Below are 15088 nucleotides of genomic sequence, written 5' to 3'. Positions count from 1 at the left end.
AAGTTTATAAGTAGGTGAATCCCTCAATAAAAACACATAGCAAAGCCTTCCATTCGCAACCTTAAAGTCTAGTTTAGACTTCTTCTAGGCAAGTTTGCTATAACATAAATTCCTTGAGCAGACTCTCAATTTATGTATCAACTTCAGAGTTAAAAGTTATATAATATGTAGTTATTAAACGATAACATGTGTCCTATTAATATGAATGAGTTATGAATTCAAATAATACCATACCAACTCTAGCTACGCAAATCTTTGTTGGTAGAGTTGTTATAATACATAACAGATGTTCTTTTGTGTGTGCTTTTTATAACTTATGAAGAGAAAACTAATTGATGTTTGTAAGTTATAATTCGCGTTGTAATAGTGACTAACTGATACTGAAAATAGGAAAACAAAGAAACACGTCATTTCTCAATATTGTAAATTCAAATTTTCGTCCAGTTTTCCGACGCCACTAATTGCTATAGATTAAACCTGTGTAACCGTTTACAGTTAACGTATTATCTTTTAATGTCAGACTATTAGTCCGTGGCGAGTAGTTTACAAAGAAGTTAAAAGACTGTCGATATTGTCTGTTATAGACCAAGAGCTAGTGAACGCCAGACCTTCGGTTTAAAAGCTCCGAACATAGATAAGAACGTTGGAACATCATGAAGTTTGTGTTATCGGGTCTTTGGCAGCTACTCTAAAATGCTTACCTGGCTACCCTAAAATGCTTGTATAGTCAAAACTATCTAGCTGATGAGGAAAATACATTTAATTATTGCCCAAAAATTAGGTAATGGTATACGTAAGCTTTTACGGTATATTCACAAGAATGTAAAATCCTTACGAAGGTCTGGTGTTCACTGGCCCTTAGTCCATTAGCTCGCAATCGAATGTAAACAAGCTCGGTGTATTTATTTTGGAAGTCGGTTCAAAAGAAGTTGTTTGGCGTGCGCAGGAGCAGGAAACAGCGGCAAGTTGAAGGCGAGCGAACTAGTTCGTAACGTGTAACTTTTATATGCAAATCAATCAATCGCTTACTCGTATACTACGTAGCTAACTAACTACGTACCTAAGGTTGATTTTGTTAAAAACAAAACTGCTTTCTCACCATGTTAAATTGTGTTTAGGTAAAATTTTCTTGGATAGTACCTACCTAAGTTTAATCTTAGATAGCTATACGTAGGTTACTTTGTTGTATTCTTCTTATGTACGATTTAAAATTACAGCTAGACAAAATATAGTTATTCTGTTATTTTTGTAAAGTCAAGGTTCATTAAGAGTTGAATAATAAAGTCAATAACCGTTCTTAACTAAAATTAAATGACCCCGTTTCTTTCCAAAATAGTGCAGTGATTAATTTTCCTGTCCTTTCATAAAAGGAAAGTTGTGCATGCCAATTATCTACCATAAAAGGTATCGATATAATTAATCAATCGTCGACGATTTGTTACTTTTATTTTAACAAAAGTTTGATAAAACTATTCAATAAATTCTCATTAAAAATATCAAAATGTACTTTTGTAACTACGTGATGGATTAATTATAGATAGTAATGCATAATTCTTTGGCTGTAATGAATAATCTACATCCTGACTGAAGAAGAAAAATCCGCTCAAAGTATGAGGAAATCACATAACAATAGTGTTTGCATGTAGTTTGCAACATGAGATATGGGAGGAATGAGTAGTTGTATGATCTAGATTCAGGTCAGATTACCCTGCTTACTGGCAGTTAAATAGAAGGTATTCTTCTGAATATCATGCCTTTTTATTTATCTCTAACATTAACACGTTCTTGTTTTAGTTCCATGTGTTTACAAACAAAAATCTAAAAGATTTTCCAAAGTCCGTCAATCTATCCGCAGTTTATTCAATTTATTTTTATTAATATTGTTACTGAAAAGAACATCGATATGCCTTATTCTTGACAATAAAACTCAGAAAAATATATTGGGTACCCCTCACATGTAAAGCTGGGAAGATTTATGCTGATTTCATGCAAGTTAAATATTTGCTTACAACTTCTGAATAATGTTTGTTAAATTATCATTTTGTACCTATGTTGACTTTTGCGTCCATAAGCTTATTATAATCAAAAGATGTCCCTAAAGACTTGAATGCAGCACGGATTGCTACTTTAATCCAACTAGATGTCGTCGAACGCGTAGACCTGACGAGCAATGGCAGTGTAGGGTGCTGCAAGGCCTCCTATACAAAACTCATAAATAACAATGAGCGACCGTATTATTTAGTGAGGCCCAGCCGAACGCATGAGAACATTGTCTGCCTTACCTATTTACTATAGTTTGATCGATATCTAAATAATAGGATTTCATTATTTCCTAGGCAAACTTACAATTATTATTTTTAAAATGAATTAATCATTGAATTAATTTGTATCGTTTTTATTTCTGGTACCAAATAAATATTATTTCTTTCTTTCAAATTAATAAAAATTAGATAAAAATAAATACAGACAATCAACGATAAAGCGATGCACTGTTATTAATTAGCTTAATAAATGTCGATAGTTCCACTGTACACAGAATTTACGAGTGCATATGAACGAATAGGACGTCACATATTTTAATTAACACGTCACAAATTAGTTTTACAGCTTCAAAATATTAACAACACTGCTTTGTGAAGTAATTTTTAAAACAATATAACTACCTGTTGCTAAACAAGCTGCTATAACATATTGTATTTTACTTAAGGTAGAGATATCATAATTTTTAGAACCTAATTTATTTAGAAGCAAGTAAGTTCTACTGTACTTATGAGAAGGTATACATACAATATATTCGTATTTATGTTACAACTTAGTTATTAGTGTCAGTAATTTATACCGTGGCAACTAAGCGAAAAATAAACACAATTAACTACATACTTGATTTGCGTTTAAAGATCAATTTAACAGTATTAATTGTCAAGTACGTAACTAATAACACAATACAACATGTGGCAAATATAATACACAATACGAGCACAATCTAAACTCTAATTAACTCAAATTTTAATTGTTTTTACCAGCGCCTTGAGGTTTATTAAGTTACCTAAATAGATAACATACTGACGTTTTCATTATTAGAATGTATCTATGTTGTTAATTTAGCATAAATGTTTTTCATGTCACAAAAGGCTGTATGTACTTTATCTTTAGATTTTCATTAGGCACTTAGGTATTATCGATAAATTTTGTCATACGAAATTTTGTAGCCTTTTTATTTCAAATGCAAGACAAACGACGTGCATAAACGTGATAGTTATGTTTGTATTCAATTCAAGAGATATTTTGTATTACCATGAATATAAATTCCTATCAATGTCAACATTACAGCCTACTCTGTATTTTCATTGCAAAAAGCTATATGAAATATTAAATAAATAAATGTATGATTAATTTTGATTAAAACGTTCGTAATTTAGTCAAAAAGTTTATTAAAAACGTTCTTACCAAAAAAGTTTTGACTTTTAAAAAGGGAAAACTAATATTTACGATTGCATTACGTTTGTGTGCCTCTGATTCACGAAAGCTCGTTTAATGTTTTTTTAAGGAAAACTAAAAGAGGTATGCTGGTGTGCAATCTGCATAATTTTACCAACAAATATTAGCAGAGAGAGTATTGAAATCACAGTTTGTGGAGGATAACACGGCAGAGTTTAAAAAACTCTTACAATGAAGGATATCACTGGGACGGTCTCGCTCTACCATGCATTGCGTAAGTGCTATGCTCTTAAAATATTTCTTTATTAATATTAATCTTTAAGTATTAGTATAGTTATTCTGTTCAACTTTAGGGTATAATATGCTGTTAGAAATTTAGATTTGTGTGATAAAAATAAACATAAAGGTAGTTGATTGTTAATTGCATTGGAAATTGTAAGATAAACATAATAATCACACAATTAAAATACGATTATTTACACAAGATTAACGTAACAGATACAAAACTTACCGAAATCGAAGTGTGCTCGAAAATTATTTAAAATCTAAAACGAAGTAGGTAATATCAGCACAAAGTCCCAAGCATTTCGGATATTTCGAAATGTCTAATTGATAATGTTTTGTCACAAACAATCGTATAAACTGGTGTCAAATATCACTTTCGGGAACCATATCACGTCACTATCTGTCCTTAAATTCCGCATAGGGCTACGTTACGCGCGTTTGAAGTTGAACGGTTTTCAATGATTACACACGTTTGTTTAGTTTCGAGTTCGCGTTCCGATCGAGTTTCGATCGAGATGGTATTCGAGATCGTGGCGGAGGCGTGTGCGCTTCGGGAAGTACCGCGGTGGTGTGAAGTTTGAAGGCGGGCGCGGTCCGTTTTGCACCTCCAACTCGACTTATTCGCCCCACCTTGTGATATTGTTTCTGATAATTAACTTATTTTAAGGTTGCAATCTTTAGTTCCGCGACTTTACTGAGCGATCGCGTTGACATTTCACAAAGAGCGAGGACATTTTCAAGGTGTCATCTTTGGTTATGAAATATTTCAGGAAAATTTATTTTTGTGTTACCATCCTATATGTAACGCCACTCTCCACATAAGATTATTAATATTATGTTTCATAAGTAACAAACAAGGTATTCCGGTATCTACTTGTAAGATCAGATTTAAAGAAATTTTAATATCCATACATTATAGGTAATGTGTAGTATTTGACAAATCGTGCATTCAACCACATCCATTAACAGTTATTTGTGGTCACGACAAGTTTTAAATCCTTAGCTCATCAATGGCTTATCCGATGAATCTTTGTTTGTTTAATAGAATAAACGTCACATTTTTAAAACCAACCCTTCAGATGGGTCAGATCTCAGTACGCACGCTCTTCCATTTAGTTTTTCTTGCGCGTGCAGATATCAAACTCAAGGGAATTTAATTTTAAAGCACGACAACATTCTTTTAATCCAGTTATTGTAAGCGGTCACCCATACTCTTCGTGTTTTGAAAAGTAGCATTATTTTCCTAATAATATTTTAAAATTTTGTGTTTCTGAAAATAAAAGGTAGTAGTTAAATATGTAATATGAATATGTCTTTCAATGAACAAAAAAAAAACATAAGTATTAATAAATTAAACTCGATTATGACTTGTTTTGGTTCTACGATGATATCGTGCCATCTTGTAGAACCTTTGCTACGAGATTTGCTACAGGTACACGTACTACAAGGGCGTGTAATATGCAGCAAACAAATCAAAACCTCTTTTTTACATGCAATTGTGGTATGCACCAATGTGTCATCGATTTTAGACTGAAATGGCTTGATGGGATCGATGCGAAGGCTTAATGTGCCCTATGGCATTGTACGCTCGACTCTATATTTTCCGTATTGAAAAATTATACAAATAACACGAATGGTTAAAGATCATAATAATTTGTTTATCTACACAGAGTTACAAAAAAATAGGCATTATGATTAGAGTAAGTACTACTTTAGAAATGTTGAAGTAAAACCAACGACCGTCTTCTAAATAATTTAACTTGATAATCTCTAAATTCACTGTGAATTTAAAACCTGGTACCTAATTACAAAAACTTTACTTTTTGTTTCATTTTTTGCGTAAAACAAAAGAGAATTGAGAATACTGATGTAGATTCCCGCGCATTAATATAAATTGGCCTGTTTATGACTAAAGGCTGGTATTTTATTATGGAAGCAATGCGTATGGCTTAGATTTGCATTTTTAATCGAAATGTAATGTTTTTATAATTATTATGGGTGTCTTTGGATATCATTTGTCCACTCACAGGCTATTTTTTAATAAAAAATATGTATGTCCTATGTAGTTTTATCAAAATAATTTTGACTAGGGTCAACGGACGGACACAGTAGAATTTGAAGAATCACAACACTTGCCCGCCCTATTATCATTAGGTGGTTTCATTAATAGCTGAAAAACGTTTTTAAGTAAAAGAAAAAGTCTTTGTGATACAAAAATGTTTTTAAATTATTTTATTATGAAAATTATTTAAATTTACATATTGTCGTGTTTTGTATTTTATAAGTATTTTATTGTTATCTCTTAGTAATTTACAACGATGGTTGGAGTATAAAACAAAGATATTTTTACACGTAAATGGCAAGCAAGTGCTGAAAATATTTAATCAAGGCCGATAGTTCTTGGACACTTGTATTAACATTATCACGTTTTTAAATCAATAGAATCACGTTAACGCCTACATTAATTGGCCAAAGTAGGTACTAACTACGTAATAACGCAAAAAGTTAAGAGTTTTTATTAGTATATCAGAAGTCAAATTATGCAGTTAGGTTTTTTGGAATCCTTTATAAATTAAATTCACACGAGGCGACCGTCCACGAGGCTGAGTATTTTCTAAAGCAAACTGTAATCGCAAACTTTTATACGAAGTTGCCTTACGTAAAACTTTTGAAAAATCCTTTCAGTTCACTACATAGGCTGAGTTGCACCATCTTACCTTAACTTTGACCAACGTCAAAAATCTGTCAAACTCCATACAAAAAACACCGGTTATTGTTATAGTTACGGTCAAAATAAGGTGGTGCAACTCAGCCTTAGTATTTATTGTTGTTTTTAGTCGAAGAGTAGTAGTTTTTAGGTAACCTATAGTTAAAGAGAGTAGCACTCGTTTAACTACCTTAGTTGCAAAATATTTTATTTGAGATTTTTCTCTGACGCTCGGCGGAACGATGCTTAACAACATTAATAAAATTATTAATACATAGTGATAATCACAGTGCTGCAATACAACACCTGAACACACATTATATTTTGGTTCAGCTTATACTGTCATGAAACTGAAATTTGAGTTTTTGTGAGATTTTCATGATATGAATCGAAGTTTTTGAATTGTTCCTACGAAAATATCAATTTGTGACATCTATTAATATAACTCGCTTGTGTAGGTAATAATGGGATGCTTGCTTTTAAATCTATAAAATTATAAAGTCACATTACCACGCATTAAAACACCATTTCTTTTACATTATCTTAATGTAACACCAGTGTTGGCGCCACGTGTTTATTATTCCAAAAATCATGTGATAGATGCTTGCTTTGTTGTAATTTAAACGTAACTTATCTTTTCATAATTAAGATTCGCAATGTGTTAGTTTAACAATTTGAACGAAGAAGTCCATGCAGGCTTACAAAATTTACACTCAAATCGGTCATAATGGCCATTTCAATAAGGGTTGTAAATTCCAAAACTGGACGTTTGTCACCTGCTTTTCTCAATTTTTATCCGAAACCGATATTTACTAAACCCCAAGATCCTAGATGTAACTCATAATCACTTGCAACATTGTAAAAGTATTCAATTGTCGTTATTCATCATTTTACAACATAATTGGTCTGGAAAGCTTTCCACCACGTCCACTGACTATTGAGGATTACTGTCCTCATTTTTTTCATTCTTGTAATTACTGATAATTGTGCCCTATTAAATCATCTATACTGAAACCAATCCAATGTCATATTCAGCAATTTTTCTCAAGCTGTTTGAAAATACGACAAATGTTTCATCAGAAGAATTTATCGCAGATTACATGTATACAAAAATTTTAGCTTTAGGGACTATAGGATAAAAACTTTTAGCCTGATGGAAATCTTGCTAATCAATGCAAAAAAAAAATCGCAACAATTTTCAACTAACATAGTTAGGTACCCACTGACAGGACAGTATGAAAACATAGGACTGTTTTGTTTATAAATATTCCTGCGACACCAACTAGTTATCTTGACTCATCTGATTGATGCCACGGCTTGATTAAACAGTGAGAAAACTACTGAGGAATATTTTGTAAGAGCAAATAATAATATGTAAGGGACGACTCTACCAGCGAAGCGTGGCCCAACCACGAGTTTTTTTTTTTCATCAAATGATCATCATTATCATAATTTTAGTCAGTCGGGCTTAGGAACATTTTGGCCAAGAAGAATCACTGAGTAACAGCTCAAATGTCATTACGGACCCGAATTAAAACTATATTAGAATCGTCGACGTAGCATAAGTAATAACTTTGATACAGGAAATATAATAAATGTTCTTTTTGACACTGCCATAATTAAGATACTGGCTACTGCAAACACAATTAAGCAGTTAATTCATTCCACGAATATGATTAGTGTATTCTCACACGAATACTATACGACCTACATAGTATAATAATATGCTTTTTGCTCTCCGAGAATGTTTAGTGGGCTAATGTGGACATTCCCAGAGAAGCAAAAAGTAACATTGTAAGTCTACCTCAAAAAATACGACTTCTTACATGTTTATGTAAAAACTTCGAAATAATTATGTACATCCCTACTCTTTGCGTAAATCGTCAGTGCAGGTAGGTAATCTTACCTTATCAGAATTTGTTGTCCCGAAATGAAACCAACTACCTGCCTACTTCTTTAAATGTTTAAACTAAGTAATCTATTTGTAAACAATCGCAGTAGGTGAGAAGGAAAACTCTGACAAGTGTATGGATGATGAATAATATTATCATAGTCTAGTTTTCGGCATCATGATGAGATACATAATTTATACTTTGCTGATAACTAATTAAAATAATAATTTTATAGACTGCCAAAGGAAATTCAAGACTGATGTAGAGACTATATTGCTCTGTTAAATATCTTCCTTAAAGGAAGCTACACTGTATCGATTTTTTTATCTTTAATGCACAAAGTCCATCTCACAATAGGATGGTCAGCGCGGTCCTTTGAGCAGTGTGGCTGAGCAATCGCACTCCTAGTGTAAATTGACGTGGAAAATTGACTGCCCCCAAAATAACATAGACTGCGTAGGTGACATTTTTTTCCGATATTTTTTAGAAAGCTCTAATCCTAATTAAGAAACGCTAGTACCTACTATGTATTAAGTACTAGCTTTCCGCCCGCGGCTTCGCCCGCGTGGAATTTTGTCTGTCACAGAAAAACTTTATCGCGCGCGTCCCTGTTTCAAAAACCGGGATAAAAACTATCCTATGTTCTTTCCCGGGACTCAAACTATCTCTATGCCAAATTTCATCAAAATCGGTTGCGAGGTTTAAGCGGGAAAGCGTAACAGACAGACAGACAGACAGAGTTACTTTCGCATTTATAATATTAGTTGGGATTAGTTGGGTTTCTGTGCTATCAGTGAGGCTTTGTTAAACGATAAAAATTAAGTATTCAGTTAATTAATTTTACAGTTATTTACAAACAAATAATGATAAAACTGTGTTGTATATGTTGATAAAACTGTTATAAAAAAGCATCACAGAGTTCAACCTATTATCCGGCCAGAAACCTTTTAAGCGTTTCACTCAGCTGATATTTACCTCTATTTTTATTGACACCTAAGGAAATAAGTACTTAGCGACTTGCCCGGGGGACCTTCTTGCTAAGAGTTCCCTATGAACCATATAAAAAGGTTTAGTATCACTTTTCTGAGCAAGCCGGTGTGTCAGTTTCGTCAACATATATCGAGAACAATGATTAGAGGTGCGACCTCGTGACTCCCGTGCGGTCACCGGCAGGAACCGGTCCACAAGGTGAAGGCTGCCTGGGCAAACCAACCAACTTGTAATCTTACGCACCTTATAAACGGTCTGTTTACAAACCACCAGAGCTACTTTTGTCACAAGGGTCACAGAACGGATCTCTAGAAGTCTCACGGATCATCATCCATTTGATTTTTGAGTCATATGCCGCAGTTCTAACATTTACGTACAACCTACGTAAGCCACACAAAAGCCACACTACCGTACCTAAAGTGTGTCTAAAATATACATGTTGTGTCTAATGGCAAAGAATACATCGGTCTAATATTAGTGCTTGCGACAATAGAGCTATCTGAATAAAAAAACTTTGTGTTTCGGAAGAAAGAAATTCTGGGTAGAGCCTCAGCTCTATACATTCAGTAGTATCAGTCAGATGTAAATCACAGATCAGTCGATTACAAATGTTTCCGTCAGGATATAAGATGTCTTCTATACAGTGGTAACTATGGACAAAAATGTCTCGAAGTATTTTATCATTATTTATCCTCGGAGAATGTTTTCATAGAAAGTGGTCGGTACACGCTTTCTCCTTGTCAACCACAGGATCTAAATTATTTGTTTAGGTCATTTTTTATAAGTCAAAGTAGGTTGCAAAATACAACTTATAATTACTTTACTAGATGATAGATGACATTGAGATGTATTTGAACATAAAAGATAAAATTAAATAAATTAAAGAATTTCAAAGCGTTTTTTATTTTCAAAAACCAAGCCGGTTTCTCTTCGAGACTACTAAAGGACATCGTTGACTTTTAACGCAAGCCTTCGATCAGAAATTGATCATTATCGCGGGATAATTGCTTTACTGATAAGCACTATGAAAGACCATTAAGCTTATTTTTTAAGTACACTTAGGTTTTTTTTTTTTTTTTTTTTTTAATGTGATAGGAGGCAAACGAGCAGACGGATCACCTGATGGTAAGTGATTACCGTCGCCCATAGACACCCGCAGACCCAGGGGCGTTACAGGTGCGTTGCCGGCCTTTAAGGTAAAGATACGCTCTCCTCTTGAAAGCTTGCAGGTCGTATCCGTCCGGAAACACCGCAGACGACAGTCCATTCCACAGTTTGGTTGTACGGGGCAGGAAGTTTCTAGAGAAACGTACTGTTGTGGACTGCCAACCATCTAAGTGATGGGGGTGGAAGTGCTGTCGGGTAGATCGGTGGCGAAAAGTGGCGGCAGGAATAAGTCCGGATAATTCTTCGGAGCACTCCCCGTGATACATGCGATAGAAGATGCACAGTGAGGATACATCTCTACGCAGCGCCAAGGGGTCAAGCCGATCCGAAATGTCCTGGCAGTCAACGATTCGAGCTGCTCTCCGTTCAATGCGGTCCAGAGGGAGAAGCTGGTACTGGGGCGCACCTGCCCAAAGATGAGAACAGTATTCCATATGAGGCCGAACTTGCGCCTTGTAAAGTTGCAGACGATGGGCTGGAGTGAAATACCGTCTCGATCTATTGAGCACACCAAGCTTCTTCGAGGCTAATTTAGCCTTACCCTCTAAATGACCACGGAACTGGACTTCGCTCGATATGTCGACACCAAGGATTCCGATATTGGCTGAGGCAGTTAGGGGAGTGCTCTCGAAACAGCGGGATACGACAAACGGCAACTTTTTGGCGGTGAACGCGCAAACTTGTGTCTTTGTAGGGTTAAATTGGACCAAATTGCGTCGACCCCAGTCTGAGACCTCCTTCAAGGAGGTTTCAATTTCGGACACAAGTTTGTTACGGCTCTCAATGACGTTCTCCCGAGAGATATTTGCGCGGCCGGTATAAGCGGCATCAACCGTGCTGTCGTCCGCATAGCAATGAATGCCGCTAATTTGCAGCATATCATTGATATGCAGAAGGAAGAGCGTAGGCGATAGCACACAGCCTTGGGGGACACCAGCATTCACAGACATAGAGTCTGAGCATTTGCTGTCGACAACGACCTTAATGCTTCTGTCTGCTAAAAAGCTGGCGACCCATCCGCATAATTTCTCGGGAAGCCCATAGGAAGGGAGCTTCGAAAGAAGCGCTTTGTGCCAAACCCGATCGAAGGCCTTCGCCATGTCCAAACTGACCGCCAATGCTTCCCCCTTAGTCTCGATCGCCTGTGCCCAACAATGTGTCAAGTAGACCAGAAGATCACCAGCCGAGCGACCTCCACGGAAACCGTACTGTCGGTCACTTAGCAACTGGTGGGCCTCTAGGTACCGAAGGAGCTGGCTGTTGATAATGGATTCCATTATCTTCGAGAACAAGGAGGTGATTGCTATCGGCCTATAGTTGGACGGATTTGAGCGGTCACCTTTTTTAGGGATCGGGTGCACCAAAGCTGTCCTCCATGAGGTCGGGACTATGCCAGAGAGGTAGGAGAGCCGAAAAAGGCGCGTTAAAACCGGTGCTAACTCTGGAGCGCACGTCCTCAGCACGATAGGAGGGATTCCATCGGGCCCACTCGACTTATGGATATCCAGGGAAAATAGAGCCAGGCGTACTGAGCTTTGGTGGAACCGGATATCCGGCATACAGCTCTCACACCTTGGTATAATCGGTGGCTCATGTCCCCCGTCATCCAGTGTCGAGTTGGACGCAAAGAGTTTGCCCAGAAGATCGGCTTTCTCCTTTGCATCGTGGGCCAACGAACCGTTTCCCATGTGCAGGGGTGGAAATGATGGCGTGCAGAAATTTCCTTGAATAGCTTTGGCAAGAGACCAGAACGCACGAGTTCCAGAAGGAAGACGCTCTAGCTTCCCACCAATTCTACCAATGTGCTCCGACTTCGCCCTTGCAATGACTCTTTTGAAAGACCTAGAGGCAAAGTTAAACTCCTTTTTTAATGCGCTGGTGTTTTCATCCCGTAGCCTCGCTGCATTTGCCCAGGCTTGGTAGGATTCCTGCTTCCGGCGTAAAACCTTTTTGCAGGATTGACTAAACCAAGGCTGAGATTTGCCACCAATGGGAACAACAGAAGACGGTATGAAGAGTTCCATACCCTGCAGCACCACATCAGCAACAAGATCAGCAACGACGCTGGGATCATCCTGCGTGAAGCAAACCTGCCTCCAGGGGTAAGATGCGAAGAAGGACCGCATCTCATCCCAGTCTGCTGACCTGTAGTGCCACACGCGGCGACTGCATGCAACTCGTGGTCGCGGCGAGCACGTGAGTGGCACCGTACTCCGGATAAGGCAATGGTCCGAGGAGCCCAGAGGGGCGCCAAAGGATAGCTGATAGCCATCCGGATGGGAAGTCAGCAGAAGGTCCAACAGTGAAGGTTCTTGGCTCTCTACATCTGGGATTCGCGTGGGCGTAGTAACCAGTTGTGTCAAGCCATATGCGAAGGCGAAGTCGTGAACAGATCTCCCTGCATGATCGGTTTTGCTCGATCCGAGCCATTCGGTGTGATGGGCGTTGAAATCGCCAAGTATCACGATCTCTGCAGAGGGGATCTGCTGCTGCACTGATTCTGCAGCCATTTGGACGTGCTCAATGAGTCGGTCAGTTTCGGCATCACCGCTATGGGACCTATAAAGGCAGACGTAGACGCGGGGGTGGTCATCGCTGTCTACGCGGAGCCATAGGATGGAGAGGTCCCTGTTTTCGAGGTGGCTGAGGCGTCGAGAACTGATATTGCCCCCTACGTACACGCACACCCCGGCCCTAGGCACAAAGGCATGTTCCAGTTTATACCCAGGGTAGGAGAGATAAGATGTGTCCGCAGGAGACGATATCTGAGTCTCGGTTAAGAAAAGCAAGGCCGGCTTTGCTGTCTCAAGGTGGTGGTGAACAGCATTGAGGTTAGAGTGTAAGCCCCTGATATTGCAAAAGTCCACGGTCAGCGTGGCAGGGGGTGCCATGGTAAATTTGCTCTTGCCCCAGGTGTTGAGCGCGGTTTTGCCCTCCCCAGAGTACGAGGGGCGGCCTGGGCATCCACGCTCAGGTGTGTTGTGTCCTGAGCATGGATGTCCAGTGAGGGATTCTCCAACGCTAACGCAGCTGGTACCCTCCTGGGGTAAAATAGTTTTTAACTGCGCTATCATTGGGAGGTGGGGAGGGGGGGGGGGGGGGTTGGGCCTCCGGTACCCTCACTCACTCGGCGAAACACAACACAAGTGCTGCTTCACGCCGGTTTTCTGTGAGGCCGTGGTATCCCTCCGGTCGAGCCGGCCCATTCGTGCCGAAGCATGGCTCTCCCACGGTTAGGTTCAAATTCGAAGGAAATTTTGTAAATTAGGAGATACACCTCAATGTTTTCGCCATTAAAGATAAGGGCAAGTAAGAAATCGAAATAATATGCATGTAGGTCAATAAACATCTAATAGCTTCTGTTGGCTGTGCTACATTATTGTTTTCAGAACAGAAACAGCTTAACATTCAAATTGTCTGTCTAGGTCCTAATAAATTATTAAAATATCAAATTGTATGACAAATATTTAAACAGGATGTTGAAATAGGTACGAATTTGTACAACAGAGTAATAAATAACAGGTATGTATAAAAAAATCGATCCAGGAAAAACCTCGGATGGTTTTTGTACTGACGAAAAATTCCTTTTACTTTATCTCCATACAGCTCTACATATGAGTGACGAAAGATTTTTGAAAATATTGACGCTATTATTAAACTTTGTAATACAACTGTAACAATACTTTCTAACGTTCACAATTTCATAATGGCAAGAGTAGAATCGTAAATCAGCACTTAAAATGTGTTCGCATGACACAATGAATTAAACAAAAGCGTTGTTTTGAATGGAAAAAATGTATGCAAGATTTGGTCTTCCTGTGGCAAATTGGGTTACTAATACAAGTAAAAAAAACAATGCCATCACCGGCCGTAAGGCGGTCATGACACTGCGCCGCGCTCCGCCGCGGAGCGCGTGATTATCATATAAAAAATCACGCGCGCGGACGCGTTGTCAGTGTGAAGTGCCGCGCGTGTTTTATACAAACTGAGGTACTTGCATACAATGATTAAATCTGTCGCCCCGCGCTCCGCGGCGGAGCGCGGCGCAGTGTGATAACCGCCTAAGTTGCGTTTCTGGCCCCCGTAGTCCAGATAGTAAATTGAATGTGATTGAATAATACAGAGGGACTGCGTAGGACAGGAAGCCGGCGCCCGATGAGATCTAATCACCCAGATGATAATTACTGAATCAAAAACAATTATCTTTATAGCTATTCAATTGAAATAAGTAATTGACAGCTTCTTTTTCCCTTTACCTTTAAACAATAGCAGGTAATTATAACGCCTCCATACTTAGGAACTAAACATTTAATTAGCTAGAATGAAGGATCCGTCATCAGACAATACCGTTTGATGTTTTTTTTAACAAAAACTGCTGAAAAATTTAGGCTGAGTTGCACCATCTTACGTCAAAAATCTGTCAAACTCCATAAAAAAATGGCCGGTTACCGTTATAGTTACGGTCCAAGTAACGTGGTGTAACTCAGCCTTAGCAGTCAAAAGGACTTGAAGAAATAGGCACGCACGGCTTGCAGAATAAAAAAATATAAACATGACTCTACCTAAATAGCCGCAACCGCTAAGAACAATGATAAAATCAAAAGTAAAC

General features: G+C 38.0%; 1 protein-coding gene across 2 annotated transcripts in view; it reads right to left on the bottom strand.

The window, feature by feature from the left end:
* Positions 1-15088, bottom strand: part of LOC135079362 (synaptic vesicle glycoprotein 2C) — a 38112-nt gene that overhangs the window by 12183 nt on the left and 10841 nt on the right. The window contains exon 1 of one of the 2 annotated variants that reach the window (XM_063974005.1): positions 3950-4300. The exons of the other annotated variant lie outside the window; for it this stretch is intronic. The gene's annotated coding sequence lies outside the window, so the exon portion shown is untranslated. Of the gene's footprint in view, positions 1-3949; positions 4301-15088 lie in introns of those variants that run through there. 2 annotated transcript variants of the gene reach the window in all.

Source organism: Ostrinia nubilalis, chromosome 16 (genome assembly GCF_963855985.1).
Source record: "Ostrinia nubilalis chromosome 16, ilOstNubi1.1, whole genome shotgun sequence".
Classification (NCBI taxonomy): Eukaryota; Metazoa; Arthropoda; class Insecta; order Lepidoptera; family Crambidae; genus Ostrinia; species Ostrinia nubilalis.
This window is presented reverse-complemented; position numbering and strand designations above follow the sequence as displayed.